Source organism: Alligator mississippiensis, chromosome 6, assembly GCF_030867095.1.
Source record: "Alligator mississippiensis isolate rAllMis1 chromosome 6, rAllMis1, whole genome shotgun sequence".
In the NCBI taxonomy this organism is placed as follows: domain Eukaryota; kingdom Metazoa; phylum Chordata; order Crocodylia; family Alligatoridae; genus Alligator; species Alligator mississippiensis.
In genome coordinates, this window is record NC_081829.1 from 24,272,346 (window position 1) to 24,290,823 (window position 18,478).

Genomic DNA, 18,478 nt, shown 5'->3' on the forward strand with positions numbered 1-18,478 from the left:
AAATAAGCAAATCATCCTGAATCTGGATTTGATCTGATTGGGCCAAAAATAATCATTCCAAGTGGTGCAAGGACCAGCACGTTGACATTGCTTCACTCGACCCACCAAGGCATACAAAGGTCGAAAGCGCGAGCTCGACAAATCATGTATTGGCCTAAAATGAACGCCCACATTGAGCAATGGATTGTGAATTGTGCACCTTATCAAGAGCTCCAACCCAGTAATTAGAAACACCCCATGATCTCACATGAGATCCCAGACCTGCCTTGGCTAAAACTGGCAGTGGACATTTTTGACCAATGGGGACTATCTCCCTTGATCATAGTCAACTATTACTCCAAGTACCCTGAAGTTTTGCCCCTGCCAGACAAAACAGCTGGCATGGTAGTAGGCAAAATGAAGTCTGTGTTTGCTTGCCATGGCATACCTAAAGAAATTGTCTGTGATCATGTGCCATTTGCAAGTCACACGATGAAACAATTTGCTATTGACTGGGGTATAACTATCACCCATTCTAGCCCAGGGTACCCACAATCCAATGGTCAGGCTGAACGCATGGTTGGCTCTGATCTGTGTGTTTTTACTCAATCTGAGCAACATGCCCATTACCGGACTTGAGTACGCTCCAGCACAGCTTCTAATGGGGAGACTTTTGCGCAGTTCCCTCCCTGCTACAATGGCAGTGCTGACTCCTAGACTACCGTCGATCACCTCCCACAAGTTGTGGGACCTTCAAAGGTGCCAAAAGGAGCACTACGACCACACAGCTGCATTCCTGCCACCTCTACGAGAGGGGGAGAAAGTAAGGATACAAACAAATACAGGTGGGACACCAGCGTCCGTCACAGCAAAAAGGGATGAACCGAGTGTGGCGGGCCAATAGGGGGCGCTCCTGCATTGAGCCGCCCACCTCATTGCACCCGACCACCTTCCAGGCTCCGAGTGCCTCCCTGGGGTGCCTCACGTCTGGCCCACCCCTTCCCTGGAGCACACCCGCTAGCCTGGGGTTCCCACTGCCACCATCCAAGGCTCTGGACCCAAATCTGGCTCTACGCACCTTGGAAAACACAGGCCTGATCGTCCAATGGGCACTAGACCCAATACAAGCACTTGGGGCACTTCCCCAAGTCAGGGGCTTATTAGAAAAAGTCTCCCTTAGTCCACAGACCTAAGGGGCCTCCTTAGCATAATTTAGACCCACCCCTCAATAAGTCTCCCACAATGGTCACAAAGGAGAACTTTATTGATTACAGGGGGTAGGGTGAAAACAGGGTAAAAGGTAGAGCAATATTTGAGGAATATCAGAGGGATCCCATAGAGCAAACCAGTATGGCTGAGGTAGCCTTTTGATCTCGATCTGAGTTACTGTAAGCTAAATATCTAGTTGGATCTCAAGTAGCTTACTCACACACATCATCCAGAGGTGGTTGGAGTTTTCCTCTGGAGGCAGGTCACTCTGATCATGCAGTTATGAGAAGAGAGCCAGTTTCAGATTCACCTGGAAGACCGCATGGCTAATGGCTACCCTTCTTCCTGGCCCGGGCCTTTAAATAACCTCTCTGACCTCAGCAGCCCCGGTCCAATCGAAGCTGCCGGTGCTGGCCACTAGCCAACCAATCTAAAAAAGCATCACTGGCTACCTGGGCCGGTGAGTGGGGCTTTTCCCTCCCCCTCCCCAGGTGACCAGAGCATCCGCCTCCGAAGCACCAGGCTTTTGTCGTGTAAGCAGGGAGGCAGATCCCCCGCCCTGAGGAACTCAACACCAGCCTCTCACGCTGGCAGAGAGATTTCTGGAGAGGGACACAGACAGTGGCCTTTCTGCCACACCGAGCTCCTACGTAGTAACAACCCCCAGCGGTAATGTCTACAGGAGGAACAGAAGACACTTAAGAAAGGATTACTCGTCAGTAACAGCAGGACATGTCAGTGTACCTCAAGAAATGGCAGCAGAACAAACTTCAGAAGATGAATCAGACCACCACAAGCAAGAGTTTCATCACATTGCAGAGAATCCACCAGTACCTACACAGGAACCGGATGACACCACGCAAACCAAGAGTGGACATGTGGTGAGATTGCCTGTGAAGTACAAGGACAATAAGAGGATAGAGGTAAAGGCTAGACCCCACCGGTGAGCCAAGAGCTAGCAACCTCTGGTTCCATGATCCTGAAATGTTCCAAGTTAAAGTAGCACCTGATGAGCATCCAACTAGTTAAGAGGGAGCTCCCAGAGTAAAGAAGGGAGATGTGGTATATGGAAGATACCTTTAAGAAGCCAGCAGTGGGAGGGCCCAGTCTCTCCCCCCAGATGCCCTGTGGGTGCTGTTTGTGGTGGTGAGTAATTGTAGTTCTCCCTGCAAGCTGTGAGCATGTGAGTTGCTGAATCCTGTTCCTAATAAAGATAAAGCTGTTTACCACCCCACCGGTCTCTGCTGAATGGCGACTTGAGGACAGAACCCCAAAGGTACAGAAGTCTGAGTGAGTACCTGTAACAGGAGGGCAGTCCGAGTCGCCGTGTTCTCCCCTGCCGCCTCCTTTACTGTGTCACGTTGCTGACTGGCACCCTCTAATTCTTGCCCGCCACGACTTTGCTCTTATATATTTTATAGGGACGCTGCCCTTCGTCTGCTTGTCCACGATTGTCCTGTTACCTCTAGTTCCTCTACTAGAGTGCGTATTCCGTATACTCCAGCCTTATGGGCTACGCGTGGCTCCTACCATCCCTGTACCATGCCCCAAGCCTCACAGATGTGCCGGACATTGTTAGGTCTCTCTCTCACCGTGCCCTCTCTAGCGCTCGGGCTCTCCGCAGTCCTGTCGCCCTCTCTCAGGGGCCTTCTCAGTAATGCCGCCCTCTCTCAGGGGCCTTCTCAAGCGCTGCCCACTTTGCTGGGGCTCACCACAACGCTGCCCCCTTCTCCGGGGCTCACCACACCCACACTGGTGCTTCTCAGCAATGCCCCCTTCTCTGGGGCTTCTCAACTGCCCCTCTCTGGGGCTGGGGTCTATGCACCCCCAATGCTGCACCCTCACTGGCACTGGGGTCCCCACACTGCTGTGAGTCCCCTATGAGGCCTCCTCCAACCCCTAATAGCCTCACCCAAACCACCGGTCACAGTAATAAATAGCAACACAAACACAAGCCCCTGGGCTATAACAAACAGAAGCCACCTGGCTATAATCATGCTCAAGCCTACCAAGGAGCCTTTATCTCTCAGCAGTATCAGATGCTGCTCCTTCATCAGGCTTCTCCTCTCTCCCATGGCAGAGAGCACCTTCCTCCTGGTTGCTGGCAGAGGACTGCCTCTGGCCTCAGCCCCTAGGGTTTATAAGGGAGCCAGGCCCTGCCCCCTTTCAATCAGCTGACCCCCGGCAGGTGATCTCTTGCTGGCTCCAGTTGCCCTGGCAACCAACAGCTGGGCTCCTTATTCACTTGCTGCTAGGGCTCTTTCCCCAGCAGTCTCCCCTTTTTAGGAGCAGAGCACCTCCATGCTCTGCGACAGTACCCCATCCCTGGGACCCAATGGCATAGAGCAAACACTATAGTTGGGCCCATCCCTGGCATTTGGGGTCATGTGAGGAGCCCACAAGTGTCCTGTTGGCCATTCAGTTGCGCCAAAACTATGAGCATGCCTGTCCCTCCTCCCCCTTCCTCATCTGGAGTGACAGGGCCCAGGGGGCTGCACGTATTCATCCCATCCCCTTCCAGGGGGCGGGGGTGGGGCCTGAGGCAAGAGTGTCATCAGGAAAGTCCACTCCTAGTGACTGTACTGTGCTGGGTGTCACAACCAAATTAATCAGTGCCCATGTCACTTGCAAGAGATACCATTCAGACCATCGTCTGATCAACTAAGGGTTAAAAGGAATCCTTGCAAGAAACTTAAATTTATGCCCACGTCACAACCAAGAAATGAAACTTAGGCTACTAGCAAGAAACAAAACTTTAGCCCATGATTTATGATTGGTCAGAGTGAAAGGGGATAGCCCTGCAATAAAACCCTGGCGAAATCTGCTGTATAATTGGCGATTTTAACACAAACCAGATGACGTGGCATAAATCGATTGGTTATAACACAAACAAAACCAGCTTGCACTTCCGCCTAAGCGGTGAACTTTGAACACACATAGACTTGATGAGCTGATCATTCATCAATCTCTCCCCGTCAACGCGATCCCGATGTACCCCAACCCTCCTGCAGGCCCGTCCAGTCGTTCACGGTATTCGTCATACACACTCGTTTGTAACCTGAGCTTGAATGTAAACAACGCAAGCCTTCTGCCTGCGTCTCACGTCACTATCTGGGCAACGTAAGTAAACAATCTCTATAACCAACATGCGTCTGTGCCTGGTTAATTTCACCCCATCCATTAATTACCCGCCTGTCAAGGTAAAAGTTTTACTGCTCCGGTGGGAATCAGAAAGCAGCTGCCGGCGCTGCTCTGATCCCCAACACTGGGGAGCTGAGCTGTATCTGAGCAGGAGGAAGAGGAAACCCCACTGGGGATCATGTGGGGGACTCCTGTAAGCGTCTAAGTAATGGGAGCTTTTTCTCCCTGACAGAAGCAGAGTTGGAGGGTTAGGAGGCCTTTGTAACTCTGGATTTGCAGATGGGGCAGGGCGCATGTGTATTTGCGTGCACATGAGTGTCACTGTGGGGGGGTGGGGTATGCCTGTATGAGAGGATCTATAGGTGTCACTGCTATGTGCAGCAAAGGGCACTGTCTATGTGCTGCACTGGGACCAGGCCCAGCAGTGCCAGGCAGAGGAGACGGCATTGGAGGTAGGTGCATGCTGACCCTTGCTCCGGCCTGTTGTTTCCAGGATCCTGTCATTCCTCCCTGCACAGAAAGGGGCTCAGGCCGAGCTAAGCTGTGTATTCCCAGAGCCAGTCACTACCCTGATGTTCTCTGACCCCACAGGTCAGTGATCAGAGAGGGGCTGAGGATCTAGCACCAGGGGCTACTGTTTAACCAGAACCCCCTGGACCAAGGCTGTCACTGTTGTTAACTTCCAACCAGGGCTGTCACTGTGCTTGGTCCACATGGACAATGAAGGAGAATGCGCCCAAAGAGTTCAGTGTCTAAGGTCGTCCCAGGCTAGAAACAGCCCCAGGCCAGGCCAGTCCAAAGGAGCCCATAGCCCCAGCACTCAGCATTTGCCCTTCCTAGTCCCTCGTGTCTTTAGTCATTTCTGTTGTTTAGAGTTAGTTGCTTAGTTTTATAGTTGGTTAATTAATTTGTTCTTTCATTAGTTAGTTTGTTTGTTAGTTAGTTCATTAGTTAGTTCATTAGTTCATTAAATAGCTTGTTCATTCATCAGTTAGTTTGTTAGTTAGTTCATTAGTTAGTTCATTAGTTCATTAAATAGCTTGTTTATTAGTTAGTTCATTAAATAGTTAGCTAGTTAGATCATTTGTTTGTTAGTTAATTGGTTCATTAGATCATTAGTTAGGTACTTAGTTATTATCCAGTTCATAATCTAGGCATCGGACGTGAGTATTGGTTGGAGACATGTGTGCCCTTTCTCATTCAGCCATGGGGGCAGCACTGGGGACACTGCACAGGCCCATCACGGGGACTTTTGGGAGATGTGGCAAGTTGTCAGCAGGGGCTCAGGTTGTGCAAGGGCCCAGCACTCTGCCCCATGCCTCATCCCTGCTCTTGGCAGTCAGGCTCCTTTTTCCCTCCTTCAGCTCAGGGGCTGTGTTTGTTTGCAGATGCTCTGGCGGGAGAAGCTGCCCCCAGTGTGCCTACTCTCCAGCAACCTGGGTGAGACCTAGGCAGCACAAGAGGATACAGGGCTGTGTGGCCTCCCCTCCCAGCAGGATTTGGCTGGCAGGCCAAGCCCACACTGTCCAAGGTCCAATCTGGACAGCCCCAGCTCTGTGTCCCACCCAGCTGTCACCCCCTGCTCTTCACCAGCAAGTTCTCTGGGGAAGGGGAACAGGAGTGGCCCCCACGGGCTGCTCACTCTGGGTCAGGTCCTGGCCATGCAGCCCCTGCCCATGCTCCTGCCCTGGGAGTCTTCCCCCCAGCAATGACCCTGCTCCCCTCTCCTCCCTTGCAAGGTGGGGCTCACACAGGCTCTGGGATCCCCATGCTAAAAGTGGTGCTCAGTCCCACCCAGCCTGATGCTCAGCCCTCATGTCCCCTCAGCACCAGATGCCACCCTGGGCACAGACAGGTGGGCAAGACCAAAACTGCCCCCCCCATTAAGGGGTCTCCATGTATGCCATCTGTGGGTGAAGGCCAGGAGAGGAGGGACCCTGCACCTGGTGAGTTTGGGTCCAGCGTGAGCTGTGGAGGGGCTTGTGCGGTTGCATAGGGAAAGGGAAAGGTCTCTGCATGAGGGCACCCTGCTCTCCCTCCTCAGCCTCCATTCCCAGGGGGCCGAGCTGATCCAGTCAGGAGACCCCTCCCCAGCCTTACTGCTCCTCATCCCCTTGCCCCCTGCGACCCACCCCCTGCCAGGGGCATTTGCACCACAGGCAACCAGCCACTCCCTCCCAGACCTGCTCCCTGGAGGGACTCCCACCTGATCCCCGTGAAAGAAGGCCCTGCCCTGGCACCGCAAGACTCCTGGCAGGTCCCCTCATGGGTTGTGTCCCAGAGGGGCTGGTTGCCCTGCACCCTGGCAGCAGAGTGGACACAGCTGACACGCGGCCCCTTGTCTTGCCTCAGGGCCAGGAGCAGTGCTGGGGGCAAGTCCAGGCAGCGATGTGAGGAGCCAGACATGGCTGCACACACCCCCACTGCAGTAAGTCTTTCTCCTGCCCAGGGAGTGGGATGGATGGATCTGGGCCTCAGGGGTCTCTCACCAGGTGTCCCATGCCCCTCCCAGCCCCATGCAGCACACAAGACCCCGGGAGAGAGTCTTCTTCTCCTGCTACCTCCATAGGCCCTCCAAGAATAAGGGAGGGGGTCGTGGGGTCATCCCCTGATCACAGGGACAGTCCTTCCCAAATCTGAGTGTCTGATGGGACTTGGGATGCTGAGCTGGGAGGTGGGGACTCATCTGAGACAGGTGGTAACAACCAACCCCTGGGATCCCCAGGGCCCAGGTCTAGAAGCCCTGCCTGGCCTCAGGACTCTGGGGGCTGCCAACCCTGCATCATGGGGAGATGGGAATTTGCTGCTCAAGAGAGTCCATTGCCCCAAATGCTTTTTCTTTCCCCAGGAGGAGAAACCCCGTGGCGAGTACCACCGGCAGCAGGTGAGCAGGTCCCAGACGGGGTGCGGGGCTATGAGGGAGACCAAGTGGGCTGGGCAATGGCTGCATGGAGCGGTCGACTAAAGAGACAAGCCTGGAGCTGGTCTGGTGGATGGAGGGCAAAGGCAAGGCCAGAGGGACAGACAGACAGACAGGCAGTGGCGTGAGGCCTCTCTAACCTGCACTGTCTCATTTGCTGCAGCTTGAGCTGAAGGTGCTGAGGGCCCGACTGGCACAACAGGAGCAGAATGCGGCAGTCCTCCTGTCCTAGTATGTGTGGGGCTGAGGAGGAAGCTGGCTGTTCCCATTGTGTGGCACAGGGGTCGGGGCAAAAGCCCAGGACCCTTCCCTTCTTCTGTGCAAGTCTCTCCTTGGGGAAGGGGTGTTTTGTGTGATGGCGCCATCAGTCTCTCTAATCCCACAAATGTTTTGTGTCTCCACAGTGCTTGGCAAAGGGAGCAGCAGCTCCTGGTGAGTTTACAGGTGGCAGGGGCCAGCAGGGCCATGGGGCAGGAGAGGGAGCAGGCTGAGGCCCAGCTTGGCCAGGCAGGGTAAATCCCAGAGGATGTGAAAGCAGGGAACAGGGTCCTGACACATTGCGTGTGGGGAGAGGTAGGGCCTGAGGGGTGCCTAGGGAGGTAACGCTGTTAGGTGGAAAGGCCCAATACACTTGGTGCAGCCATGGGCATGGTCTGACAGGCTGGGGTGATTCTCATACAGGCTCAAGTGAAGGACCTGACACGCCATAATCATGCCCTGGTGCTGGCCCTCAAGGCCCAGAGGGAGCAGGGCCAGGCTGTGGAGGACTGCCCCACAGAGGTGAGCCACTCTTCATGCCCCTGCCCCAGCAGGAGGGGGAGTGTGTGTGTGCCTGTGTGTGCACAGGGCAAAGCTGTGCCCCTGCTGTGCCAGGCCCTGCAGTAGAGGGGGCCAGATGTTGCCCTGGCTCTGTGAGTGGAGGGCTTGTGTGTGCTGTGCTGGGTACCATGTGAGCTTTGTGGATGTCACACTGTGGGACCAGTGGGGTGACATATCTGTGCTGCACTGACCTCCCCTGCTTCATCAATTGCTGTCCCCTCCACCAGCCTCCCCCCATACTCTGCCAGGTGCCAGCTCTGGGCCAGGGGTTGGATTTTGTCCTCACTGCCATTTTGCTTTTTCATTTGCAACAGCCTCCAGTGGAGGGGATGGTGGAGGAGTGCTGGCCACCCTGGAGGGAGTAAGTGGGGGACAGGGAGAGGAGGGTGAGGTGCATCTCTGCTGGGTAACTAGTGGGCTCTGGGGCAGGCTATGGGGTGTTGCAAGTGGTGCTTTTTGCAGGTAGGGGAGTTGTTCCTTCCCTGGTGCTGGAGGGGATGAATTCAGTCCAGGACCCATTTCTGACCAGTTCCTTTCTGTGCAATCAGGAGCATTAGCCCCTGCCAGGAGAAGGGGGCAGGGTCCCAGGAAGACACTGGGGCCCAGCCAAACTTTCCCCCTACCACAGAGGCCAGCACTCAGGAAGAGGGTGCCCACCACGAGCACACCAGCACCCAAACCAGGGCCCTCTGCCTGGCCAACTTGGGGTGCCAAGGGGAACCCCTGGCAAGGACAGCGGCAAGCACACAAACAGATGCTTGCCACTGTCCAAAAGGAGCAGTACACGGGGAAAGGTATGGTGCATTTCATACCATTAGTTTGTGGGGGCCCAGGGTGTCGCACACAGCGTTCCAGCTGCAGGGCAGGCTGGAGGTGCTGGGAGCGGGGGTGTTTGCAGCTAGGGGAGTTCTTCCTTCAAAGGGCCTGTTGGGATTGAATTCAGTTCATGATCCATCTCTGACTAGTTGTTTCTTGTGCAGTCAGGAGGAAACACCCCTCCCAGGGGACTGAGGCAGGGATGCAAGCCAGTATTCCCCTCATCAGGGAGGCTAGCACCCAGGCAGAGGGGCCCCAGCATCAGGACACCTCCACCCAGACAAGGGCTCTCTGCCTGGTTGACGTGGGGTGTGAACCCCTGAACCGCTGGATGGAGGTGAGGACAAAGACTCTTCAAGGTCCAAAAAGGACAGGACAGGAGGAAAGGTATGATGCTTTTCCTAGTTTGTTTTGTTTTTTAAAGAGATGTTTGTGTTTGAAGCCAAATCAGCCAAATCCATGAGTCAGTCCAGAACCATAAGTGGCCCTACAGCCGGCAAACATGATGCTTTTCCTAGTGTTAGGTTGTGAGCGTGGGATCAGTGAGGGCGGCTGAGGGAGGGCTGGAGCCAGGAGTCTGTTCCTGGTCCTGGGAAGGGTCTCGCAGGTTGGGAGAAGGATGGGTTGAGGGCCAGGAGCCCTGGGTTCCTTCCCAGCTCTGAAGGCCTTGGGAGGGAAGAGGTGAGTGAAAAGGAAATGACTAATGTGTCTTCAGTAAGTGCCTTGCCCACAAATCCCTCCAGCGCCCTGGGTGTCTAGGTGGGGCAGGACTGGGGCAGGGGCACTGCAGTCCTGGGCTGTCTGTGCTGGGAGCCATCCCTGTGGTATATGTCCAGATCACAGCCAGGAACCAGACCTAGGCATAGGCAACACAGAGGGACGAAGGGAGATGGGTCTGGCAGGGTGCCCAGGGCCAGTCCCTGGTACAGAGGCAGAGATGGAGAGAGTGGAGGCCTGGGAATGGGGTGATGGCAGTGGCAGGGGCTTGGGACGAATACAAGGTGACCAGTGCCTCTGCCTCCCACCCCCAGGGCTAACACTGCGGCAGAGGGGAGGAGGACAAGGGGGGGAACAGAGAGAAGGTGAATGCCCCACCCCAACCCCCCGCAACCCCCAGCTGGCCCCAGGCCTGAGGGGCTGCCCCTCCACCAGCCCACATGATGACCGGGTGCCCCCTGCCTCCAAGCCAGTCAAGATGACCTGTCCTGCCTCTCTGCCAGGGCCCTAGTGCCCTGTATGGACCGCCTATCTCCTGGGTTGGCTCCTCTGGGCCCAAGAACCCTGTTGCCAGGGGTTCACACTGGGGTTTGGAGCTCAGAGCTTCTGGCCCAGGCCAGGCCTGCTGGGGACAGAAAGCCCCACTGAGCCATGTGTGAGAACCACATCCTGCTCCCTGCTGGGGAGACTCTCCTTTACCCCGGGGTTGTTCCCGGGGGTGAGCAGAGGGGCCCCACACTGAGCGTGCCCTGACTCCGCCCTTCTCCCACAGGTTCCAGCTGGCCTGGATCATCCCCTGCTGTTTCGCCCACCGGAGGTGAAGACCTGTACTCCTCCTCTCCCCTTCCACCCCTGTCATCCCCTCCCTCTATCCTCCCCTGCCCAATCCGGGATGGGCCCACGGGATGACAGCGTTGGTGCCTCTGACTGTCTGAGCATGTAAGTGGTTTCTCACTCCTTGTAGGTTTCTGCAGCCTCTTCCCTTGTCTCCTTGTTTTGGGCCTGTGTGCTCTGACAGCGGGGCCTAGTAAGTCCTAATGTCGATATTGCCCCCCTATGTCTTGCATGTAATGAACAGTGGGATTGCCAGAGCATTTTTTTTGTTTGAATGGGGATATGTTGTATTTTGAAAAATACAGTACTTCCTAGGCTGATATATTAACAAACCACTGATCCTGGAGGACAGGACTGCTGGGAGAGAGGGAGTGTTGCCCAGTGTTTCAGCTCTTCCCGAGTATCCTGGAGAGCTTGAACAAGCACAGAGAGGCTAGGGTGATCCTCTGTCGGTTTTGCTGTCTCCTAATACACACTTTGCTGCATTGGGAGTTTGAGGAAGTCCCAATCTTAGTGGAACGCTGCAACTCAAACCCACAAAACTTTGGCCGAGGCAGTTAGCCCTGCCACTGCCATTCCCTCCCTGCAGACAGGCAGGCATTCATCCCTCAAGTGGGCTGGGGAGGGACACTGGGACACCATTTAAGCTGTGGCCAAAGCTTACATTGGAAAGGCTGTGGCTGGAGTGGGAGAAGAACTTGTGTTTTTCTCTTTTTCTCTTTTACTGAGTATCCTGCTCCAGTTCTGACCTCTCCTCCTGCAAGCACCAACCCCACAAAATCCTTTCCCAAAGCTTAGAGTGATGGGCAAAGTGTCTATGTGCAGGTAGTCTGCAATATGCTGGCTACTAACAATGGCTACGGGAAGAAAGCTGCACAAAGCAAGCCCACCCAAGTGCTTTACAGAAGGGTCTTCATTGTCCTGATGTGGAAATCACAGGGGATTTCACTCATGCAGGATTTTGGTTCTGCTTTAGTTTTCTCTCTCATAGGCAGAGGCCTGTCTTCCCAAGGCATCCTTACCAGGATCGCAACTGTGACGGGATGGAGAGAGGCTTGTCTGCTATCACTGACATCAAGAGCGATGCTGCCTGCGGTTCTGTACTTCTGCTAGGGTCAGCCATGTTGGCAAAGTGGAGAGCGAGTTGCCAGGCTAACAATTATCCAAGAATAAAGTCATTGATGGTGGAGCATGCAGATGAAGCAAGAATATTTCACTATGGTGGCAGAGGCAGTTGTAGGCTGCCGCAGAACAGAAATCTTCAGTCCTCTCCATTTTCCTTGGCATGGGACTCAGGTTTCCTTCCTATGAAGTACTGTCTGGTTGCTGATGCACCATTTCATCCCCACATTAAAAGAACATGTGCACAAGCCTCTTGCTTCAATAGCAAGTCCCACTATGATGGGTGAGTGGCAATGGGGACAGACACTAGCAATTACCAGAAGCCCCTAGTCATGGACCTGCACCTCATCACCGACCTGCATTTACAGAGGCAATGACTGTATGATGGTTATTTTGTACTTGCAACTGAGACACGTCCGTGATTAGGTAGCTGCGATTATGACTGAGCAGGCCTATTTCACATGAACTCTGATGTCCTGTGTGTGGAGGGCACTAGAAAAGGCACCTTAAACAGCTATGTCATGTCACCTGCCTGGGATCCGTCCAAGTCAAGTACTGAGGTTTGCAACCTGGACTGTCCACACCCCGGTGCACAGTACAAACAGTGCCCAACTGGATTGAAGGACAGCACTTGTGCCCAGAGCTGCATCGATTTCTTTTCCTGAACAAGCGTGCACAATATGATCTAACCATCACAAAGCAACTGAATGAACCATTGAAGCTGATGACAGGCACTTGCAGATACACTCATGTTCCTTGGCTGTCTCTTCTATTGCATGCCCCTACTCCTCATCTTTGAGAAGAGGCTAACTAAAGAGTCTACAAAAAACTGCCTATATTCAATTCACTACCAACTTTTGAAGTACTTGATGACCCCCCTATGCCAAAACTTATGTCGAAGAAGGCCATTTTGGAGTGTGGGAAAAGAACTGAATCGTGAAAAGTTTGATATCAAGGAAAATGGACCCAGTGATGCAAGACACTTGATCTCATTAATACAGTTCTTGTCATGGACCCCACATCTAAACCTCCCAGCTTTGCTTAACTAAGGCAGAGCTGGACTACGTTGAACAAGGTGGACAAGTAGATACTTTGTAAATGGAATTTTATTAAAGACGCCAAGAGAGAGTGTGGTGAGATCCAAACTGTAGCACATATCATGGAGGAATGTCCTATTTATCCTTTTAATGATTGTGATGAAGACCTGCACCAGGCCGCTGACAATGACTTGCCATGGATATCATACCTAAAACTGTCGCTGTAGTCTTCCCCCTTAGTGCCATTGCTTAAAGGTTGCTTAGAGTTTGTTCTGCTATTCAGTTGCTGTATCCATCTGAATAAATCACAAAGCAACAAGTGGAAGCCATTGTGCAAGCACCCCTGCTCAAAACCCTGGCTCCTAACAGCCTACATCATAGTGTATGGCTGGCACCTAATGGACTATATCATAGTACTTTGCAAAGTCTACCTCAACACAGCTACGGCCAGACCAGTTCAGGACTCCAACTGCCATAATGGTCGCAGCGGAAGCGCTCCCGCCACGGCCCGCTCAGATTCGAACAATCACCAGATTCTGCTGAATCCCTGTCGTCAACTCTCTCGGGTGGGACACGAGGAGAAGACAAGAAGACCAGCCACAAAGGCTGCTGGATAGATCCTTGTTTGATCCATTCCATCATGTCCATCCATATGGCCACAAAATGGTGTCAGCAAAAGAAGCAACCAAAGAAGAGGTTCAATCTCAAGTGCTTGAAAAACGCTGCTAAGAGACATCACCTCCAGCAGTGCCTCTGAGAGAATCGTGCCAACTGCCCTGATGCTCTTGTCACCACTGATCACCTGAGGAAGAGCGAGCGCTTCAAGAAAGGCATCCGTGAGGCGTGCCAAAAATCTCAAGGCTTCTCCACAAAGAAACCCCTGGGCTGGTTCAGTGAGAACGATTGGGAAATGCTTGCCTTCAAAATGGACAGAACATACAGTGACATCAGCTCCAAACAGAAGTACCTACATTCGTGACCTTCAGTACAGATCATTCATTCAACGGCCCCTGCCACATGGACAGTTTTGCACACATAGGGGAAGAATGGATCTCCCCCTGTGTGTGTGTTAGAAAAAGCCTCCATTGAATAGGTGTGTAATCTGTAACATAGAATAAAAAGAGGAGAATTTATCAGTGCTGCAAATCCTTCTGAAATTTGCTGCGGACTCACATAAGGGCTTCACTGCAGACAAGCTGCTTTGGTTTAGTTTAGCGCATTGTTCTGCCCGTTTACCTAGTCATGGCTTTCCATTTTCCCTGAGGGTTTTTCCCACTCCACTTGCCAGAGGAGGCTGAGCCCTTCCTCAGGCTGCAACTGGCTCAGGTTTCAGATGGCAGATCCCATTCCTATTTCTATGCAGGTACTATCCATGTGGGAGCTTTCACCTCTGAGGTCCAGCTCCCTGGTCTGATTCAGCAGAGATACCAATAAGTGTGAGCACATGGGGTCCCTCAGTGCTGTGGCACTTGTAGGATCCAAGCCTTCCCTCTTCCCACCTCTTGCCATCAGCTGTGCTCAGCCCCCCCTAGCCCCAGCTGCTCCAGAAGGCTTCAGGGAGGCTGTGGACTGCTCCTGGCAGGCTCCTGCCCTGCAGCTGGCAGAGGAAGCTGAGGGGAGCGGTGTCTGCACTCCCTGCCCTGGCCTCCAGGTTGGGCCCTCAGAGCTGGAGCCCTGGACTGAAACCTCCCCTGGGAGCAAGACACCCGGCCTGGGGTTGGGCATTTTCCCCATGTGCCTCTTTGTCCCCTGGGGGCCTTGTTCTCCCTTGGTGCAGTGAGAAACCCAGGGAGCAGAGCACCATCTGGCTCCAGACCTGGGGGCAGCCAGGGGTTTGTGTGGTGCAGGGTTTGTATGTGGGAGTATTAGAGGGGCTGGGATCAGTGTTGACCTCTGTTTGTTCTCCTTGGAACTGAGTTGGTGGAAAGAGCCCAAAGGAGATAGGATCCCTGATACCATTCCAGCGCCAGAGAATCTGCCCACCAAAATTAAACCCCCTTACCTCATTCCCAGTTGGCAGGACGTGAAAGGGATGCAGTCTCAGCCCGGACCTTCCCAATTCCCCAAATCAAGATTCCCTCCCCTTTAGTTTCCCCCTGTAGTTTCATAAATAATTTAAAATTCAGTCGGGCTCAGGGTGTCCTTGCTGACCACGGTTGGTACCACACGGCAATGAGGAAAAAGGGATGGAAAAGAATACATGTGATGTGGGGGGCAGGGGGTGCGGTTAAAGAAAGGAGGAGATGCTGCAGCCTTGAGAAGGTCCCGATAGGCCAGCCACAGGAAAACCTAGACAACATTCAAAGGAAAATGCCCGACACTCTGTTTTCCAGGGCTGCACAGGGGAAATCAGACATGTTTGGATTCCTGCTCCTATGCACGAGCCTAGGAAAATGAGATGTCATGAAAAAAAGCATCACTTTTCCCAAGTTATTGGGAAGAATTTAAATAAACTATTGATCAGATCCAAGGCAAAATGTCTTTCAGAAAGATATTTTTTCTCCATTTGCGGGGACAGGCATGGGGAAGATGGCAAGAGGAGGCACAGGAAACAGAAATATCTCTTCCCCCTGCCCACTGCCTTTTTTTTTTATTTACACAGAAATAAATTCAGATGCATGTGTACGCTCGAAAAGAAAAATGGACATCACAGGTTGCCTGGTTGGAAACCCAAGGTACAGGGCCTGACACAGGCTGCTTTAAGGCCCATGCTGCTTTATGACACGTGTCATCATGTTACCATGGAGATTTGTGATGTGGGAGGGGAAAAGGCATTGTCAAGTATTTTTTCTCATACCTCTACTGGTATCCACCGAGAGAGAGCGTTTAGTCTCACTAGGTTTCCCAGGTGTTGCGTTCTATTGATTGTTATCTGTCTTTTTCTAGTATTAGTGATTAGGCTTAATAGTAGCTTAGTTAGTAGGTTAATATTAGTTAGTTTACATAGTTCGTAGCTTTATATTACTTGTCGTAGAAATTAGTTTTTGAGAAATTATTAATATCCCCGCTTGATAAGATACCCCATAGATTATAAGGATAGTGATAGGAATAAAAGAATGGAGAGAAGACGAAGATCCCGCCCAGTTCGTGTAAGTTGCTAGGGGTTCTCCTTCATTTCTGTTGCTCTTGGTTGTGAAGTCTTGCACACTGGTTCTCTCTCCTGTGGCTTTCCAATGCAGGACATTGTCTGGCTCTTTGTATGTTCTCCCATCTCATGTGCTTGGGCTGCCTTGCAACCTCTTGCTCTTTAATTTGTGAGTCTCTTCTGACTGTCTTCTAGGGTGTTGCTGTCTTTCTTTTTCCTGCTGCTTCTCCAGGTGTTCAGGGTAGGCCTCTATGCTCCTGGTCTGTAGCTCGGGCACTTGAAATGGAATCACTGTCTAATGGCACTTTGGGCATCTGCCAGCCTGCAATGATGAGCGGGTAGCCTCACAGAGGCGTGAGGAGAAATGTAGTGCCCTGAGCAAAGGTGGTGTTGAGGGTTGGAGAGTGTAACACTTGCCCAAGGTTGGTGCCTTCTGGCCCTGCTCTAGACAAGCTAATGCTGGTTCATTCCTACCTGACCAAACAGCTTTACAAGGCTCCCCGACCTGGTCTTTGGCAAGACCATGAGGGATTTCTGAACAATACAGACCCAAATAACTACCTAAACGTTGCCTCCCATGTCCTCATCCTCACCCTCACCTTCTCCTTTCAGTTCCTGTTGCTGAAGATTTCGGTAGCTTCAGGACCTACAATATTTCCTCTCAAAGCACCTGGCCACAGAACGAGCAGAGCTTTCCTGTGGGGAGCAGGGACTATAATAGTCTTTGGCAGGACCCAGGACTTCAGGGCCAGGCGGTTGCTTGCTAAATAGGGAAGGTGACCCTCCTGCTTCCTCACAACCTCAGAAGAGTAAATCATCCCCACCTGGGGAGACTGGGCCCCAGAGTGCCTTCTGCCAATCTTCTCTTGTCTTCCTCCAGTTCCCGGAGCTCCAGGTCTCTGGCAGCAGGTCAGACAAGTCCATCCCGCTAACACCTCCTGGAAGCCGGACGACTACTCCCTCTGGCTCCAGGAGCAGCTCCCCCCCACCAGGCTGGACAAGGGCAATGGGCAGATGTTTGGCACCCGGCAGCAGCAATCAGGTGAGTGTGGAATGACCTGAGCATTTCCAACCATGTGCCTATGGTCTGCTTGTAGAGATGGGGTAGCCAAGACACAGGCTGCATGAGGGGCATGCCAATGGCTGCAAAGAGTCATTGGTAGATCATTAAGCCTCGGATCCCCGTGCATTGGGCACTAGTCCCATGTGGTCTTGGTCCTTTGTCCAGGGGCTAAGGGTGCACCACACCACCTGTTCCTCCAGGAAAGGCTGTGTTCACACCGATCAGGCAGGATCCCGCCTGGCCAACCCTGCACAGAGTCTGAGCTGCCTTCCATGGCCCTGTGATTCCTGGGGCCACGGGGGCCAGTGTGGAGGCTGACACAGCCTGCCATCACCTTGGGATCCTATAGAGTGTGCAGAAGGAACCCCAGCCCGTGGCCATGTCAAGGCGCTTAAGGGACTGTCTCTGTTTCTTGGCAGGATGTCAATAATCTCAGTGAATGCCTAAGCATTCAAAGCTGCCGGGCTTTCCTGCCCATCAGGAAATGGGACCAGCAGAGCCAGCAGCTGGCAGAAATGGAGAGAGCCCTTGTCCAGCTGCACGGCCTCAAGAAGCTGGGGGTACTGAGGAGAAAGGTGAAACCCTGGGGCACGGCCCTGTGCCTCACAATGGTAGATGTGTCTGTGCATCTGCTGAGAGGTGGCTTCTGGGGCTTTTGGGCTGTGGGTGCTGGATGTGGAAAAACCATACACAAATCTGCCCGCGCTGTGGGAGTCTCTGCCCATATGCAAGGATGTTGTGGGAAACTCCCACATGTCCCTGTGCACTGGAGAAGGGTCTCTTTGTGTAGGATTGTGCCCCCCGGTCACATTCATTGATCGAGAGGTGCATAAGTGTGTCTCACATGTCCCTGCATTGTGGTGAGGAGGGGTGGCTGGAATGTCAGTGGGGATGTGTCCTGTGGGGTCACTTGCAGCTGTCTGCCCTGACTCCTCCTTTGTTCCCTTCTGTGTCCCATTGAACCTCCAGCTGTGGATAGAAAAGGAGCAGCAAGTTGACAGCTATTTCCGGGAGCGGGAGCGGGAGTGGGCAAAAGAGGAGGAGCGGCTTCAACGTCAGAAACTGAGGCTCAGGTAAGAGGAGGAGGAAGGTGAAGGGCTTGTGCATAGGACCATGTGGGAGTTCCCTGGACATTACCCTCCACCCCTGGCAGCTTCCCCAGGGGGGGCCTTGTCTGGGACTGAGGCTCCGCTTGGAGCACAAGAGGATGAGCTTTCTGGGCGCGTCAAGATGAGGGTGACAAGCCCCTGCAAGGCAGGAAGGAGGCTCCGTGCTATTGCACAGGGAGACCAGAGCCGTCCTCCATGGCTGGACAGTGCCAGAACAGCTGTGGGACAAGGGAGCATCCCCAGCACTGGCAGGAAGGGACAGCTGAAATCAGGCAGCGTCCTGCTCAGCCCAGACAGCTCAGTTAGCAGCCAGCATGGCCACACACAGGAGTTATTTGTGCCCTCAACCTGGGGAATTCAGCGTTGTCCTAACATTAAACCTCTTCTTCCCTTATCTTGTAGGGACAGGAATCAGAGGGACCCGCAGTCCCGACCCAGACCTTCCCAATTCCCCAAATCAAGATTCCCTCCCCTTTAGTTTCCCCCTATCGTTTCATAGTTTAATAAATAATTAAAAATTCAGTGGGGCTCAGGATGTCCTTGCTGACCACAGTTGGTACCACACGGCAATGAGGAACAAGGGGTGGAAAAGGATACATGCGAAGTTGTTGGGGGTGGGGGGGGGGG